Genomic DNA, 19,122 nt, shown 5'->3' on the forward strand with positions numbered 1-19,122 from the left:
TAATATATAAAGAGTTCCTAAAAATCAGTAAGAAAAAGATAAAAGGATATGAATAGAAAGTTCATAGAAAATGCAAGTAACTTCCACACATATAAAAAGATGTTTAGTTTCGTTCACAGCAGAAGAAATGCACATTGACAAGTGAGATACCATATTTTACCTATTATGTTGACAAATAACTTTTCTTTAAAAAAAGGCTGATAACACATGTTGCTAGTAGGAAAAGAGTTAAACTGTACAGTCTCTGCAAAAGATAATTAGACAGCATTTATAAAAATTGCAGAGGTGCATCCCATGGCTCATTAGGCCATATCTGTCAAAATTACAAAGGCACACACTCATTCGTCTAAAGACATTCATCCAAAGATACTCCCTCAGCAGTATTTGTCACTAAAAAATGGAAACAGTTTAGATGTCTATCAACAAGGAATTGTTTACATAATTTATGGTACCGCCACACAATCAAATTTTTTGCAGCCATGAAAATGAACAAATCTGCTCTATATGTTCTGATGTGAACACATCTGCAAAATATGTTGTTAAATGAAAAAAGATGCAGGGCTGTGTGACCGTTTGTACATACTGCACATACTTGTAGAGGCATAAAATATTTCTGGAATGATACATAAGAAACTGACAATAGTGCATAATGCTAGGGCAAGCATGGCTGGGGGAAGGCATGGGAGAAAGATTTACTTTTCATCTTTTGAATTTTGGTACAGCTTATGTCTGTGCCATGTCGATTCAGTATAGCCATATCTGCCTCTGTGACGCATCTGAGGTCTCTAGAAAGGGGACATCTGAATCTGCCTTGACGGAAGGAAAATGAGCGCTGGAGGGCCCTGGACTCAGAAACTTGGCACTGAGCCCTATGAGCTCCGTTTTAATTTTTCTTGACCATGGGCGTGTCTTACTTGCTTATTTAAATACCAAAACGCATTTCTCGTTGCTCCTCCAGACTGCCACTGTCTGCCTGGCCCCACCCCCAACCCCTGCCCCTCCGTTCGGCTCATGCCGGCTTCTCTGCAGCGGGGCATGGCGGGAAGAGCAGGGACTGCTGAATCTCCTTCTGATTTGGGGCTTCCTTGCCCTCATCTGTAAAATGGGAGAGCAGTAGTGTCTATGCTCTAGGGTGCCTGAGGCGGGTGTACATGAGATAACATCCCCCCGCCCACCTTTGGCAGATACCTCTAAACTTTGAAGGAAGAAAGAAGTGGCAAAGGCTTTGAGCATTGACAGTACATTCTAATATTTATGAAGAGCAGTGAGGACATTCTTCTAGTTTGTACTCGGGGTTGAGGGGTAAAAGAGGGTCTCCCAAATTGCTCACGTGCCCAACATCCTGGAGCACCAAACTCCCAGCCTGGGAGGAAGCTTTGTTCAGTGTAAACAGAAGGGAGCAGGTTCAGCATCAGCTGGGTGTGAGGTGGGGAGTGGGGAATGTGCTGGGAGACAGTAGGGAGGGAGGGGGCTATCTGTCTGCCCCCACCCCAGACCTGGGTAGGGACAATCAAGTACAAAGCCTGCCTTGCTCCAGAGCCAGCATGAAGCTTTCAGTAACGGAGTCAAATATAGACCCATTTCCATAAAAGCACCAGCCTGCTTCTATAAATACCTCAGCCAGTTTTCCGGGGTTCTCATGTGACTTGGATGCCTACCTCTGTCTGCGGGGATCCGTCTCCATGGTGACCGGGCCATGTGACCAGCTACTGTTCATTCATGGCAGGTTGCTGCACCCCATGTTGGGGGTGGGGTGGTGAAGGGGGCTGGAGGGGGCGCTAAGGAGAGGGAGAACAACGGGAATGAACAATGAATAACGATAAACTGTCTGGTCTTGGGGGAAACGGCAGAGTGCCAGCCTTAATGCAAGGATGCTCTGACAGAATTATTAATCTCTCCAAGGCTGGCTGTCAGGGGAGGAACATTTTTATCTGAGAAGCAATAGACATTTTTGCCTCTGAGGCAGAGAAGCAAAAGTTCAGAGCTGTAAGGGGCACCTTAACAACTCTCGAGGACTGTTATAGTCCCCTGGTTGTCAGATGAAGGTAACCAGGCCTGGAAAGGTTGAGGGATTTGTCCAAGGTCAGGCAGCGAGTCAGTTGAAACTGGGACAAGAATCAGCGTGGGTGTGCTCCGTAGGCTCCTCCCCATCCCTCACTGGGAATCTGCTTTGGCCTGGGGATGGCAACGGGCTGCAGAGATATAAGCGTGACTCTGGTCAGTGGGGACTTCGGTACCTTGGCTCCCAGGTCGTCCCACCTGGCTGGGGTCATGGGTCCTTCAGGGGAGGGAAAAACCATTCTGGGCCGAGACTCCACCCTGGCCCCTAGGCGGATCCATGTGGAGAGAGTGGCTAATAAACTATGAGAAGTCCTGCAGTATCCAGCAAAGGCAGATGTCATCCCCAGTCACCTATGGAAATCTTTCTGTGATCAGAATGTTCCAGATCTGCCCCCATCCAGCCAAACCCCTCCAACATCACCAAGTCCTATGTCCATCCTTGCTTGGGGCTGGGGATGAGGTGCAAAGGTAGGAAAGGACTCTTCCTGCCTTCACAGAGCTGCCCTGCTTAGGGGCACATGGAGAGGTGAATAGAGGACAATTTGGTTAACAGTAGCTGAGCTCTAGGGACGTTAGGAGCTGGATGTAAGATGGGCCATGGAAGCTGGGGAAAGCTTACGTGAGGACGGGAGGGGAGGACGCAGCCAGGCAGGCCGATGGGGAGGGGCATTCTCAGGGGACCCTGGGTGTTGGGGTAGGACCTGTGCAGGGGGAGGGGGGTGCAGGGCAGTGCTCTGTGGAGGTGGATCAAGGAGGGAGCTCTGAACATGCCTTGGGTTAGGACACTGCTGATCGCAGACTTGATTCACGTGGTTCAATCCCATGAGCTCAAACCACCAGCAGTGTAGGATCCAGGAGTACCAGAGATGACAAAGAAACTCGTGCACTGACATATTTCTGGGGGAGACAGAACACAAAACAAGACATTATCATGGGCCTGCATGTGTCAGCATCAGCCACAGGCTCTGCAACCACCTGGCCTCAGGACGGGTGTCCAGCAAGCTCCACAGAGGTTAAAATCCATCAGGCTGGAGGCTGGTACCAGCCACGGTGACCCAGGGCAATCCTCCATCTCCCTAACTCTCTTCACCTCTGCAGTCTCTTTAGCACTGAGGACAGAGCCTCTTGCCTGTCCCTGCCCCCTCACCACCACGGGCTGTTAGCTAGCCTGACAGTGGACTGGCTATAACAGCCCATCCCCAAGCTCAAGGGGTGAGAGCTGATGCTCTGATGTGGAGGGGGAGCGGCGAGAGAACAAGCCGTGCAGGCCATGCTTTCTCTCTGCTTCACCACCAGCTGAGCACCCACGCTGTGCGTGTTTACTTTACCAAGGCTGCCAGCTGCTGGAGTCCAGAGACAGTGCCCAACCTGTTTCTAGAAAAGCCTCTTCTGGCTTCTAGCTGGGAGTGTGGGATGGAGGCACACGTCCATTCAGCACTGACAGGTAATCGCGGGGTGGTCAGAGCACCCTAGGGAGGCAGATTTGAATTATTAGTTCTGGCTCCGTCGCTCACTTGTGACTCTCTTGGGGAGCTTATTTAGATTCTCCACGCCTCAATTGCTCATCTATGAAAAAGGATAATGTCACCTAATATGAGAAACAGTCGTGAAAATCAAAGTGATCACGAAGTGTCCGGCACGTGGAAAGTGATTTTAAAAGACAGTTGCCTCGGACTTCCCTCAGGGTCCAGCGGTTAAGACTCCATGCTTCCAACGCAGAAGATGTGGGTTTGATCCCTGGTCGGGGAATAAAGATCCCACATGCTGCATGGCTCAGCCAAATGATTTTTTGAAAAGTAAAAAGCAGTCTCTACTAGAGTGGGTGAATGGAAACACCTCCTCGTGGGCACCAGCTTCCATGCGCACCGGCCCAGCGTTCTCCTGAGTCTTCCTCTGCATCATCTCTTCTGCTGAGAAGATTCTCCCCCTTGGCCCCCCTCATCAGAAGCCTTTCTGTCCTTCAAAGCCCCATCTCAGTGTCACTGCTCCTTGCTACCATGCCCGATCACCCACAGGATGCTCCTTGCGTAGACTCTGCTCACATTGAGGACTGGCCGTTGTACCATGCTTCAGTACACAGCAATTACAAGTGCTCCTGGGATGGGATGCCATTTACCAGCAGCAATAGCAAGTGCTCCTGGGATGGGACGCCGTTTACCACGCCGAGAACCTAACAGGCCTGAGACTTAGAAGGGGAAGTGACTTGTCCGTGGTCACACAGCTATGATGTGGCGAGAGTGAAAGATAAACTCCAGCCCGTTTGGTTCTACCTCTTGTGCACAGCTTCTGCATCCTTCCTGTTAATGATACTCTTACTTGACCATCTTTACTATCTCAACTGCATTACCAACCTGTGTGATGTAGCAGGGAAAAAAAATACAGATCCTGGGTTCAGCTAGAAATAGGGTAAAAATTCACCTTTGCCACTGATGAGTTGTAAGTAAGCTGTGATCTCGTAAGTCCTCAATCTTTCCAGATCTGTTACCTTGCCTACAGTTGTGTGCGGTCCTTGAGATGACGTGACATGTGGGAATGGGCCTGTCTCATTACAACAGATGTCACTGCTGGCGCGGCCTGGTCCCCAGGTGCCTGGGTGTGTGATGACAGCCAGTCCTTGAGTGCACATCCTGCGCCAGGTACCGTTCTAAGGACTTCTGGACATCCTCTCTTTTTCTTCCTGACAACATTACCATGAAGTAAAGACTTTGAGGATCCCCCACTTTATAAAACCAGAGCTTAAAGAGGTTGAGAAACTCGCCCAGTGCAGCAAAAGCAGACAGCAAAGCTGGGACTTGACCCAGATCCGTCAGATCCCAAAACCCATGCTCTGCACCCTGGTTCCTCACTGCTTCCTTGTGAAGCAGGGATGAATATTCTTCTTCCGTTACTGCCGTGAGGTAGTTAAACAGACATCGCAAACTCCATTTTACAGATGGAGCAGCAAAAGCTGAGGTACCAAGCGACTTGCCACGTGGTAACAGAGTCAGCTTCCGAACTTGGGGCTCCTAAACCCAGGGCCCCACTTTCTCCCTTGTCCCTGATGCCTGTAGCTGAGATTCTTGAGACAGAGACACCAGGACTCTGGGAGCTTGGCCAGTAAGTTGGCCACAGGTCTCAGCCTCAGTCCAGGAAATCTCCAACCATGGAGAAATTTGCTTTGAAGACAAAGGATGATTCCTGGCAAGGAGAGTCATTCCTATTTCTGTTCTAGACAAATGGGAAGCTGTCTCAGATTCCATGATAAATCTTTTTGCTAAAGATGATACATCACTTTGAGCTGGTTATATGCGCAGTCTTTGGACATCATACAAGTCAATTACTGAGACCAAGTTCTCAACGCTGAGCAGAGATATTTTCTTCGTATGCTGTAACAGAGCCAGAGCCTCCCAAGGACTGCAGAGTGCTGACACCTGCCCAGAAGCCCTGTGGGGAAGGTGTCCACCACTCCCGTCCTGACGGCCTCCACTGTCTCCCCCTGAGGTCACCACGAGGCTTCTGGGCAGGATTATTGACAGCCAAGATTATTCTGCCTGTTTTATGATCCTGAGCCTTACTCTCGGCTAACTGGACTTGGGGAAGTAAGTTTCCACTCCAGGACAAAACCCCAAGTACAGAGCAGCAAACAGGGCCTTGCTTTCCTGACCCTGAGCCTCAGAAGCACATCCCTACACTCTGAGGAACTCCTTACCTGAGTCTGAAACACTTCCAGGTCAACTCTCTGCCCCCTGCAAACCTCTTGGGCATCACGACTTGCTGCAGCTGACCCCTGAGAACCACTCCAGGCCAGCAGATCCAGCCTTCCCTCACTCTCAGACTCTAAGAGGAGCCTGTGTGTGGCTTTCAGTGTTGCAGGACCAAGGTTTGAGATCCTGTCAAGAACATGGGTGATGTGAGCTTCATGACTTTGGGCAGGTCTTTAATTTCTCTGAGCCCTCATCTGAAAATGTGACCAACGGCCCATCCTAGCTCCAAAATGCTAAGAGTCATTCTCTGGGATTCCAGGAACAGAGTTGGAGACGGCTGGAGCATAAGATGAGGGGGCTGGAGTGGTAAGGAATAGGGAGGTAGGGATTAAATGGAGAGGGCAGGGGTCTGAATCATACGGAACTTGAATGTCATGCTAAAAGGCTTAGATTTTATTTTAAAGGTAATGGAAAACCAGGGGAAATTTTTAAGCATGGGAGAAGAGTTGCCAGATTTAGCAAATACCAAACATCTATTTAAGTTTAAACCAGGCATCTTGTATTTTATCTGGCAACCCTGCATGGAGTGACAGAGAAAGCTCTCTGGCCACTGAGTGGAGAACGTGTCATAGGGAATAACACTGGAAGCACAGACCACTGAGGAGGTGATTATCTTCCAGGCAATAATTACAAAAGTTAATATTTGTTGAATGCTTGTTTTTGCCAGGCACTGTTCTAAGTATTTTATGTGTATAAATTCATTTAATTCTCATAACAAAGTGTACTATCATTTCCATTTTACAGGTGAGGAGACAGGTGAGGCACAGAGGGGTTAAGTTATTTGTCTAAGTCACACAGCTAGTTAGTGGCAGAATTGAGATTGGAGTCCCAAGCCCACATGCTTAACCACCGTGACATGCTGCCACTCCAGCGGACCGTGAGAGCCTGGACCCAGGCCCTGTAGTGGGAATTAGGTGTCATTCAGAAGCCCCAGCCCACGGGGTGGGGGTTGGGACACCGTGACTGGCAGAGAAGTGAGAAGGGAGGCTCAGGGATCCAAGTTCTATCACAGTGACACATTTTCAGATTACCTGGTGCTTTTCAAAACAGGAAGAAGGGTTCATGAGAAAAAGAACTAGCATCTCTTCAGCATCTACCAAACACCAGGCAGGGAGCATAGCAATCCTCGAAGTATTCAGGAGTCACAATCAGCAGACACAGTGGCCAACTGCTGTGGAGTGAAGGAGGACTTGAGGATTCTGGCTGGGGATGAGTGAGGAGCCCCAGTGAGGGACTAGAGAGAATAGGCCATGTTGAATTTATGTCCATGTCCATGTCCAGGACATGATGAATTTATCAGGTATAAGACCAGGAGGCAATCAAGGCCCAGAAAGGTTAAGTGACTACCCTGCAGTCACACAGAAGGTAAGTGTCAGTGCAGAAACTAGAAGTCTCTTTGACTGTGTCTGGGGTGCCTGATGGAGACAGGACCCCAGTCTAGGTTCAAAGATGAAGACACCCCAGAACACAAGTCATGGCCAGGATTGGGGGACTGCTGTTTGATGCGGGTTCAGGTGGTGCCTACGTGCTCAGTTCTGAGAGCAGACCGTGCCCCTTCAACTTTGAAATGAAAGCCAAGGGCAGTGCTGGGCTGAATTTTAAGCACCGTGAGCCAAGAACATTCTCTCTGCAACGGTTTTCTCCATCTGTAAAAAGACAACAATATCCACAGCAAAGCTGTTTTGGAGATTAAATGAGGTAAGTAAACGGGGAAGCGCTGACCCATGCTGTGTAATCTGTCTTTGTGCTGTTAGTCCAGTCTTCTGCCTCTGCCGCTACCCCTCCCCCTTTCCTGCTCCTCCATCTTCCTCTCTCTCCCCAGTCTCATCTTCTCTCCTCTCTTTTTAGGCCTTGGGACAGAGCCTGTTCCAGGGAGTGTCTGCAGATAAGCAGCCTAGAGACAAGCGTGCAGTCTCCCATCTCGGCCAGCCCAGCTCCCTCCTCCCGCCCCCAGCTCTCCATCCCCACCCCCACTCTCACATGCCACACAGGCCAGCCCACCCTGGAGGGCACCAGCCCACCTGGCCTTCTCTCCTGCTGACCAGCAGCTCCCCTCCCTGCTGCCACATCCACTGTCTTCCTAGGGGACCCAGCCACCCCCACCGGCGGTTGCCCAGGGATTTCCACCAGTGGTGGACGGAGGGAGGGCAGAGACATCACGAGAGGCCCAAGGGGATGGGGAGGCTCCAGCCGGGACAGCCTGGAAATGTACAAAGCCGATCCCTAGGGACCGAGTGAGAGACTGACGTCAAGCCGAGGCTGAAAATATAGTCTGGAAAGTCACGCGGCACCGTGAAGAATGAGCCGTTCTCCCCAGCCAGAGATATGGACGGCGGGGAAGGGACCTAAATCCTGGCTCTTTAGAGGCTCCAAACAGCAGGGGCTGCTAGCTTCTAGGCTGCCTGTCGAGAGGACTTGGGGGTCCCCAGTGTCCCATTCAGGGGTCAGGGACACTGGCCCCATTCCTGAGAGCAGTCAGTGCCCTGAGAACTGAGGGCCAGCAAGGGAATCTAGAGGTGGTCTGGCCCCCTCCCCACGCCCACACTGCTCAGTCCATCTTTGGCTAAGCCGTGGTGTGGTGGGCAACACGATATCCCCCAAACCACCCCCAGAAGGTCCAGAGAGCCAGGGCCAGTGCCTCAAAGTGGAGGTCAAGGTCCCTAATGGCACTGGGCTCGGAAGTGCAGCCCGCTGCCAGGGAAGCCTGCTTCCCCGTCCCATTTTCTTCCCCTCCCTCCCCCACGCTCACAGCTACTGAAGCCTCTCCTTTTAGGAGGTACAGAGGTGCTGGGTGGCCTGCTGTCCACTCCACAGGCAGTCTGTCAGGGAGGCCTGTGTGCGGTTCTTAGAGACTCACTTCCCACGGCCCTCGGACGCCCAAGCACCCACTTCAGGTGTGAGAGGAACAGAGGAGCCGCAGGCCTGAGAGCTGGTCATGGGATTAGGGCTTTCTGGGACACCCGGCCATGGGCCCTGAGGGCCAGCTGCGACATCAAAGGCAGGCGGCCCTGCCCCCACTGGTCTTGGTACTCCATAAGCTCCCAAGATTTAAAAAGCAGTCCCAGGGAAAGTGACTGGGGTTCCCCACCAAAGCAACCGAGGTTACATTTCCACCACTTCGTGGCAGTAGAGTCAAATGAGGTTTTAACTGTCGTAAGAAAAGAAAGAAAATTTGGTTTGTCTTACCCCTGAGTTAAGGAGCTTCCCTGGTGGTTCCATGGTGAAGAACTCACTTGCCCACCAATGCAGGAGACACAGGGAGACGTGGGTTTGATCCCGGGGTCGGGAAGATCCCCTGGAGGAGGAAATGGTAACCCACTCCAGTATTTTGCCTAGGAAACCCCACGGACAGAGGAGCCTGGCCATCCCATGGGGTCACACATAGTCAGACACAAGTTAGCGACTAAACAACCGCCCCTGAGTTAAAGGCTAAGATTCTTGCCTTCTACAGTTTCCTCTTCCTGTGTCTTGTTCCCTCTTCTGGTCTGCCCCCCAAGTTCTCTTTCTAACACCCCAGCTCTGGTGTTGTCCACTCTCTGAATGCTCCCACCTCACTCCTCATCCCCAGCACCATGATCCCCGCCAGAATAAAACACCCTCTCTTTTGAGCTTCTCCACAGACAAGCCTCCTGACACTGCAACTGAGTGTCACACACACGTCTGTCTCCTGCAGGGCTCTTCCAGGGCAGACGGCCTTGGTCCTTTCTGCAGCCTTCAGGGTTCAGCTCAATCCAGCCAGAAGGAGAGTTTGGCTCCGTTCATGGAATTTAACTAAACAGGGTTCATGTGTATGTTACCGTCGCAGAGACCCTACAAAGACAACCAAGGGCTGGAGCCCTGGGCTGGGAGGTGGGGATGTCGTCGGACTCTCCTTCTCTGGGCGCCTGTCCCCAAAGCCCTGGACCTCAGGTCTCTAACAATCCTTGGTGGGAAGCAGAGCCATGTGCCTGAAAACCTAAGTCCAGAGTATATTCCTAACCTCAAAGTCCTGGCCTGGCTCCTCACCTCACTGGGATAAAAAACCCAAAGTCCTTAGCAAAACCCAAAAGCCCTGTGTGACCTGGTCCCCATTATCTCTAACCTATCTTATGCTGAGCTCTGTCTCCTTTCTGCTCCAGCCACAGCAGGCCTCCTTCAGCACCCACCTCAGGACCTTTGCACCTGCCCTCTCCCATTGCTCAAGTGTTACCTCTAGGAGACCTTCTCTGATCAGCTTATTCAAAACCACATGCATGCACACACATACACATAAGCATGCTCCCTCTACCCCTTCCCCGTTTTCTCCTTATTATTGATCAGCAACTGGTACCTATATATTTTATATATTTATTTATTATTTATCTCCCCAAGTAGAATGGAGATTCAGTCAGAGCAGGAACTTTTATCTGTCTTATGTTTATTCTTCTCTTAGTTAATTCACGCTCCTCCTTTAATATCTTGTAACAAATTTTGAGACATACAGTTATCTACTCTTTTAAGTTATATTAGATGGTGAGAATTTTGCTTTTTTGCATTTCTTTTCCACGGGGATGGTCTTTATCCCTGTTTCCTGTACAATGTCACGAACCTCATTCCATAGTTCATCAAGCGCTCTATCTATCAGATCTAGGCCCTTAAATCTATTTCTCACTTCCACTGTATAATCATAAGGGATTTGATTTAGGTCATACCTGAGTGGTCTAGCGGTTTTCCCTACTTTCTTCAATTTGAGTCTGAATTTGGTAATAAGGAGTTCATGATCTGAGCCACAGTCAGCTCCCGGTCTTGTTTTTGCTGACTGTATAGAGCTTCTCCATCTTTGGCTGCAAAGAATATAATCAATCTGATTTCAGGGTTGACCATCTGGTGATGTCCATGTGTAGGGTCTTCTCTTGTGTTGTTGGAAGAGGATGTTTGCTATGACCAGTGCGTTCTCTTGGCAGAACTCTATTAGTCTTTGCCCTGCTTCATTCAGTACTCCAAGGCCAAATTTGCCCGTTACTCCAGGTGTTTCTTGACTTCCTACTTTTGCATTCCAGTCCCCTATAATGAAAAGGACATCTTTTTTTGGAGTGTTAGTTCTAAAAGGTCTTATAGGTCTTCATAGAACCGTTCAACTTCAGCTTCTTCAGTGTTACTGGTTGGGGCATAGACTTGGATAACTGTGATATTGAATGGTTTGCCTTGGAAACGAACAGAGATCATTCTGTCGTTTTTGAGATTGCATCCAAGTACTGCATTTTGGACTCTTTTGTTGACCATGATGGCTACTCCATTTCTTCTAAGGGATTCCTGCCCACAGTAGTAGATGTAATGGTCATCTGAGTTAAATTCACCCATTCCAGTCCATTTTAGTTCGCTGATTCCTAGAATGCTGATGTTCACTCTTGTCATCTCCTGTTTGACCACTTGCAATTTGCCTTGATTCATGGAACTAACATTCCAGGTTCCTATGCAATATTGCTCTTTACAGCATAGGACCTTGCTTCTATCACCAGTCACATCCACAACTGTGTGTTGTTTTTGCTTTGGCTCCATCCCTTCGTTCTTTCTGGAGGTATTTCTCCACAGATCTCCTGTAGCATATTGGGCACCTACCGACCCAGGGAGTTCCCCTTTCAATATCCTATCATTTTGCCTTTTCATACTGTTCATGGGGTTCTAGCATATTCAAAAAGCAGAGACATTACTTTGCCACCAAAGTCCGTCTAGTCAAGGCTATGGTTTTTCCTGTGGTCATGTATGGATGTGAGAGTTGGACTGTGAAGAAAGCTGAGCACTGAAGAATTGATGCTTTTGAACTGTGGTGTTGGAGAAGACTCTTGAGAGTCCCTTGGACTGCAAGGAGATCCAACCAGCCCATCCTAAAGGAGATCAGTCCTGGGTGTTCTTTGGAGGGAATGATGCTAAAGCTGAAACTCTAGTACTTTGGCCACCTCATGTGAAGAATTGACTTATTGGAAAAGACTCTGATGCTGGGAGGGATTGGGGGCAGGAGGAGAAGGGGACGACAAAGGATGAGATGGCTGGATGGCATCACTGACTCGTTGGACGTGAGTCTGAGTGAACTCCGGGAGTTGGTGATGGACAGGGAGGCCTGGCGTCCTGCAATTCATGGGGTCACAAAGAGTTGGACACAATTGAGCGACTGAACTGAACTGAGACGGTAAGAATAAGGAAGAAAAAAATATTTGCTTAATAGAAATATACATATAAACATATTCATAAGGAAATCTTGTCCTTGTTTTCACAACTGGCAGAGTATTTATAATTCCCTTATTCCACTGGATGGTCCTTGTTCCCTTTGCCCTCAGCAGATACCTCAGTCAGCTGCAGTCTTTACGGAGTGGGGGTGGGAATGTTAAGGCACATAGCAGGCCTTCAAATAATATTCATTACATCAGTAAGGAAGAAGCTGGTCTACATGGATCATTGGAAGTAGAAAGAAGCCTGTCTCTGATTTGCGTAGACGATAAGAATAGATAAGCCAACTAAAAAGTTCTACTCCCCACATAACTATGTGAGCTAACACCCAGGTCAGGAGATAATCTCTTGTTGGTTTTGTTTTCCAAGGTGCTTGGACACACAATCAGAGAGCTGTCACTTGGGCCCCACCGGCCTCAGATGAGGTAGGTGAGGCCCCACCGGCCTCAGTGGCCCCACATCTGAGGAGCGCTCTCTCGGGCTGGATGGGCAGGAGGGCTCAGGCGCTGGGAGGCGGTGTGGAGGAGGATGTAAGGCAGTCCCTCAGCCCCCTGTGCAGCAGCTCCTTCGTACTTCCCTCTGGATGACATTTTCCAACGACCTCACTAGCGCCGCTAACGAGCCCCAGGGGCCCTGGGGGACTGCCACCGGGGCTTCTGCTGGTGCCCTGAGGGCTCTCCACTCTGCCTGCAGGCTCACAGAACCTACCTTGGTAGCAGCTTCTCCTGAGTACTGCTCAGGACAACCAGGTTCAAGCAGGAAAGCCAACTCCAACTCACAGCTCCCTGAAGGCCCAGCATCAACCCTCACCCAGCCATAGACCCAGAGAGACACCCGGACTGGGAGCTCCATGAGGGCGAGGGAACAAACTCATCACCCTTCTCCCAGATCTCTGACTCCAGCCCTGGGACCTGACCCCAGCGAGGCACATGACACACTCAAGCAGTTCCAAAGGCAACAAGCAAAATGGGCAGTGCTTCTGAGAGGGTCCCCGGGACCATCCACTCGCTTCTGCCACTCATTGGCTGAATCACTTGCATTCTCTGAGTGCTGATTCTGATTCTTTATCTCAAAGGTGAGAATAACAATGCCTGCCTCACCCACTGTTTAAAGGCCCTGAGGTGACCCTGTGTTTACAGCCAGAGACTTGCAGAAACTCCACAAATGCTGCAGCCGTGCAGGCAGAGGCAGAGTGCCCCCAACACACCCACGTGACACCCTGGGACCACCAAACACATCTCCCCACTCTCACTGATGCCTCCTGCTCTGCTGTGTCCCAGCAGGCGCACCCTGTGTCAACCAATGCATCAGACCCAGTAGCAGACATGTTTGGGAGCTTACATGAGTGTGGCGCTGGCTAAGTGGGTCCAAGATCTGTGGGGCAGGCAGGCAGGAAGGGAAGATCACAGGTAGACTGAAATCCACAGGCACTAGCTGAAGCTGCTGGCCACAGGCTTGAGTCCCTCTCAGGACAGACCCAAGTCGTCTCTATCTTTTTAAAAAAATATTTATTTATGTATTTATTTATTTGGCTGCTCTGGGTGTTAATTGCAGCATGCTGGATCTTTAGCTGGGGCATGTGGGTTTTAGTTCCTTGACCAGGGATTGAATCCGAGCCCCCTGCATTGGGAGCACAGAGTCTTTAGCCACTGGGGCACCAGGGAAGTCCCCCAAGTCTTCTCTTAAAGCAGGGATCCCCAACCTCCGGGATCCAATGCCTGATGATATAAAATGGAGTTAATTAATAATAGAAACAAAGTGCACAGTACATGCAATGTGCTTGAATCAACCTGAAACCATTCTCCACCACCCCAGTCTTTGGACAAATTGTCTTCCACGAAACTGGTCTCTGGTGCCAAAAGGGCTTCCAACAGAGTGAGCCAAGCCCACCAGGATTATCTCCATAATTTAAAGTCAACTGATTAGGGGCTTGAATCACCTGTGTAAAAGCCCTTTAAAGCAGCGCCTGAGTTAGTGTTTGATTTAGTAACTGGTAGATGGGAAGTGTGGAGAAGGCAATGGCAACCCACTCCAGTACTCTTGCCTGGAAAATCCCATGGACGGAAGAGCCTTGGTAGGCTGCCGTCTATGGGGTCGCACAAAGTCGGACATGACTGAAGCAACTTAGCACAGCAGCAGCAGATGGGAAGTGTATGCTGCAAAACAGCTGCTGCTTTCTTTCTGTTGTCCAACTCCGTGAAAGACAACACACAGGGATTCTATAGCCAAGCCAGGCTACCAGGAAGCCATCACATATCCCACTTGCTTAAATCTGTATAAAGACACTTCTTGTCAACATACAGTCACGGTTTACAAAGCACATTTAAATTCCATTGTCTCACATAATCCTCATGATAGCTCTTTGAAGGGAATTTATTTTATTGTTGACTCACCTAACCTCACACACAGCTGCTAAGTGACAGAGTTGCGACTTGAGCCTGTGTTGACCCGATTCATTCACATCCTCAGCAGAGAGTGAGCTTGATAAGCGGAGGGAGGAGACAAAAGCTTCCGTTTCTGGCTGCATTTTAGAAAAGGGCAAAGGAATAGAGACCCAGATTTGTGAAACAATCTTTGCCTAAATGTTGGTTTTGCTGGGTCTCATTCTGGATGACAACAAGATAGGAAGTCACAAACAGGGGATTTTACTCTCCTGCATATGGTGCTTAAAAAGTCCCATTTCTTTCCGCCAATTAAATGCAATCTGTCCCAAGCCTCTACCAGTCCAGAGGGAATTCATGGTGTTTCTATTGGAGCTTCCTTGTCCACTATCCGTTAGAGGTGAGCAAAGATTCTGGAGTCTCCCACATCACAGCACATTCCGGGAAGGGCCCACTGGCCCCTCTGTGCACTGTCCACACAGCTCTGCTCATGACCAGTCCTCACTTGGTCTCTGCCAAGAGTCAACTTTTTCAGATCACCTTGCTGCCATTGTCCTCTGGCTCCTCCCAACCTCCTGGGAAGCCCCGTCCCTTTAGCCTGTTTTCCTCCAAACTTCCCTTCCACCATGTCCTTCATGATAATCCCGTCAACGAACCCATATTTTTTTTCTTTTTATTTTTTGGTTTTGGCTATGATTCTTTATTTATTTTAATTAAAGGATAATTGCTTTACAGAATTTTGTTTTCTGTCAAACCTCAACATGAATCAGCCATATGAACCTGTATTTTTACAAAACAAAATCCAGGAAAGGGTAAGAGTGGTCTTCTAGGTGCCCTGACAACCAACTGTTGTAGCAACAATAACAAACTTACTGAATATTTATTGTCTACTAATCACTTATGTTGCCTCATTTAATCCTATTAATAAGATGCTATTATTCTTAACCACTTTTACATATGAGGGAAACCGAGGCCTGAAGTCACATGTCCAAGGTCAGCTCAGCTCGCAAGCATCTCCCAGGTCTCTGATTCCAGGGCCTGTGCTCCAGCCTCTGCTCTTTGCCATCTCTCCCTAAAACTGGTGTAAGGAAGGTGGCACAAAAGCCTGCCTGTGTGGCCTTGGGACAGAGGAAGGACAATTAGCCACAGAAGCAAAATCAAGTCACAAAACAGTTGCAATAAATTATTTCATGCAGGTGGGTGGGCAGTGGGGAAGAGGAGTAAAGGACTCAGATTCTGGATCTGCTATCTACCAGCTCCCTGACTTACCCTCTCTGTCAGTCTTCTCCCTTCCAAAATGAGGTTGGTGAGCCCAACCTTCCAAGCTCGATGAGAGGACCAAAAGGCAAAAAGTATGTAAGAGCTCCTTGTAAACTCTGAATTCTGTTGATGTTTCGTGTTAAGGGTATGGGCAGAACATATGCCTTGCCAGCGCCTGGGCTTAATAACATCAGTTGTGGCAGCCCTAAACAAGAGATAGCCCGGTGCCAAGGTTAGGTCACTGTTCTGGGAGCTAGGGAGCCAGGCAAAAAATTCTCTTAAAGACTGAAACATAGAGTTTGCTTTCCTGTGCTAACAATGCTGGAAAACATAGAACTACATTTCCTAGACTTCTTTGCAGCTAGGGCCCATGAGTGACTGAGTTCCACCAGAAAAATTCCTACATAAGACTTGGAAGGGCTGGGGAAGACAGGTGTGGAGGCAGAAAGAAATGTAAGGCAGAAGCGGGGTCAGGGGAGATGAAGCCTCTTGGGTGAGCTGTGGAGGTTTCCAGCGCCTGCTCCCTGGGTACAGGCAGCAGAGCTGTGTCTCCACCAGGGCAGCCCCATGGGATGCTCGTGGAATTCTCCTGGCTCTGTGATGCCTTGGCCCTCTCCAAGGTTCTATAAACTACCTAATATCCTCTAATAAATTCCTTTCTGCTTAAATCACCCAGAGTGGAATCTGTTCTCCCAGACTGGTATTGGAAGAGATTCCAAGCAAGAAACCCTCAAGGATATGAGAATCTGGGACTGGTTTCCGAACACGTTGCATTTCCAGACAACAGAGAGTCAGTTAGCACCAGAAGACAGGATTTCAGTGGTGGCCGGCACGTCACGATGGAACAGCCATTGCTCTCACTCTAAGCGCCCCACAGTAAGGAGTCCGTGGGAGGCAAGCCTTCAGCAACTCAGCCGCTGCTGAAGTAAACCTCTAAAATAAACTTTTATTATGAAAAATTTCAATCCAACACAAAAATAGAGTAGTCTGCTCAAACCCTCATGCACCCAGTTTCTACAGTCACCCTGCCGTCATTCTGTCACTGCAGGAACTTCCTCTGTCCCAGTTCACTGGATTGTTCTGAAAAAAATCTAATGTAACATTTCAGCCCGAAGTACTTCAGCGTGCTTCTCTAAAAGGTGACTTTTAAAAATATAACATGACAACATCTCACTGCCTAGAAATTGACACTCATTCCTTAATACCATCAAATATCCAGTCGGTGTTCATATTTCCCCACGGTCTTGCCTTTTTAAAAATGTTTCTTCATATGGACCATTTTTTAATGTCTTTATCAAATGTATTACAATACTGCTTCTTTTTTGTTTCAGGGGTTTTGGCCACAAGGCATGAAGGATCTTAGCTCCCTGACCAGGGATCGAACTTTCATCCCCTACACTGGAAAGTGAAGTCTTAACCCTTGGACCACCAGGGAAGTCCCTTGCCTTTTGTTTTTTAACAGTTTGTTCAAATCAGGATCTAACTCACTCTATACTTTGCAATTCGTTGATACACCTTAAATTTCTTTTAATCTATAAATTTCTCTCCCTCTTTCTTGCTCATCTTTTTCTTCCTGTTGAAGAAATTGGGTCATTTGTTCCATAAAATTTCCCATAGATCAACCTTCCCAACTCACTTCTTAGAAAGTTAAAATCCACATGTCCAAGACTCTGTTTCAACTAAGGTTTCATCACAAGCTGGCTTCTTCCAGGTAAACCACTCACCTGATACTTGTAGGTGGAAGTGGGCCAGCTCAGAAGAGGCAGCTCTTCAGAGTGGGGCTGGAGACAGCAGAGTCCAGGGTGCACCTGTCGTGGGGACTCTGGATCATCCCTGGAACCCAAGGAGCCAAGTTGTAGGTGAGATGGCAGTCAGGGTGTCCCTCCTGGCTAAGTGTCCAAACCTGGTCACTTGGCCCTCCCAGGGATCCTGTAAACCATAACCCCTCCATGCAATACACCCCTTTAGGTATGAACTGGTCAGAGTGCATTCTGCTGACTGCAATAGAAATCAATGTGGGTGGGGAGGGCAGGGGTAGAATAAGCCTTAATTCTGCAGAGCACTTTAGGGTTCATTAAACACTTTCACATCCATTGGGTACTCTTAACTACCCCATAAGAGGGCATTGAACAGATGAGTCAGACCAAGCAACCCAACCTCCCAATTAAGGAGTATCTCAAGCTCAATCTCAAATCTTCAGATTCCAGGTCTCACACTGTTCTCACCATCCGCCTCCATCTCCTCACGGGCTGCCAGACTCACAGCGCAGATGAGGGGTGTCTGGGGCTACAATGGCCCAGGAAATAAGCCAACACAGAGAGATGAGGAGGCTGTAGAGAGACTCCTCCCTTTGGGTAAGACGAATGCACTTCCTCCCCTAAACTCTCTTCCTGGTGATGTCAGGGTCACGTGGACAAAGTCCTGGGGTCTGAGCACCCCACCACTCCTCGTTTCAGGCAAGCCATGCTGGAGAGAGGGGCAACAGTGGTCAGGAGAGAGAGCCCTCCAGGCTAAAGCCCACTCTGCCACCCCAACTCTGTCACCGAAGCCTTTCAGAGGCCAGTGTGTGGACTCTGTTCCAGTGTGTGTGTGTGTGTGTGTGTGTGTGTGTGTGTGTAAGGGGGTGCACTGGGAATTGGTCAGGGAAAGAAAGTGGAAGGGGGTTCGGGGGACCCTGAGAGGACCAAGGCTTTCTCCAACGCACGGTCACTCAAGTTTAAGAAGTGGCAGTGGCCTGAAATTATCTAGATGAGGGGAGAGGCTGAGGAGGGGGCTCCGAGGGCCTCCCTCCTGCCCTATCTGATGGACAGCAGCTTTGATCCTGGAGTCTGAGGCTCATAAATAATATCCCAGGCATGGGTGCTCTGGGACTTCTCCAAGGGCAGCTGGCTGACAAGACTGACTCTGCCAGGCTTTGCAGGCAGGCCTGGCCCCATTAGAGCAGGCAATGACGGGTTTATGGCCAGCGACCGACAGTAGTTACCTCAGATTTATCACCCATCTACAAGGGCAGGGGAGCCACTAAAGGCTGCCAGGGAGCCGCCTGATCACCATGATGGGAAGTGCAGTTGGAGGCGGTGGAGAGCAAGGAGGTAGAAGTGTTCTGGGAGCCTGGGCTTCCTGCCGGCTCCTTGGGTTGCAGTCTGTTCCTGAGGGGGATTTACAGTCCTGGAGCCCACAGGAATCAAGCCGCCCTCAGAGAGGGACGCAGAGCTGAAGGAGAACGAGGGTGCCAGTACAGTCGGACTGGCCCAGACAGAGCTGTGAAGGGAAGCATGGGGACCCAGCACCCAACCTGCTGGCCACAGTGCCTGTGAGAGGCAGCTTGCCACTTCAGCCAACACTGCCTGACCGCCTGCCTGGGCAGTTCTGCCCTCCTGGCAGCACGTCCATCTTCGAGCAAGGCTGTTCGTGGCAATGCTGTATGTGCGAATACTTGTGCCCTTTCTCTGGGTGTGTGTTTGTTTGGGGGTTTACATTAGCAAGAAAGGTGC

The sequence above is a fragment of the Capricornis sumatraensis genome, chromosome 2 (genome assembly GCF_032405125.1).
Source record: "Capricornis sumatraensis isolate serow.1 chromosome 2, serow.2, whole genome shotgun sequence".
Lineage (NCBI taxonomy): Eukaryota > Metazoa > Chordata > Mammalia > Artiodactyla > Bovidae > Capricornis > Capricornis sumatraensis.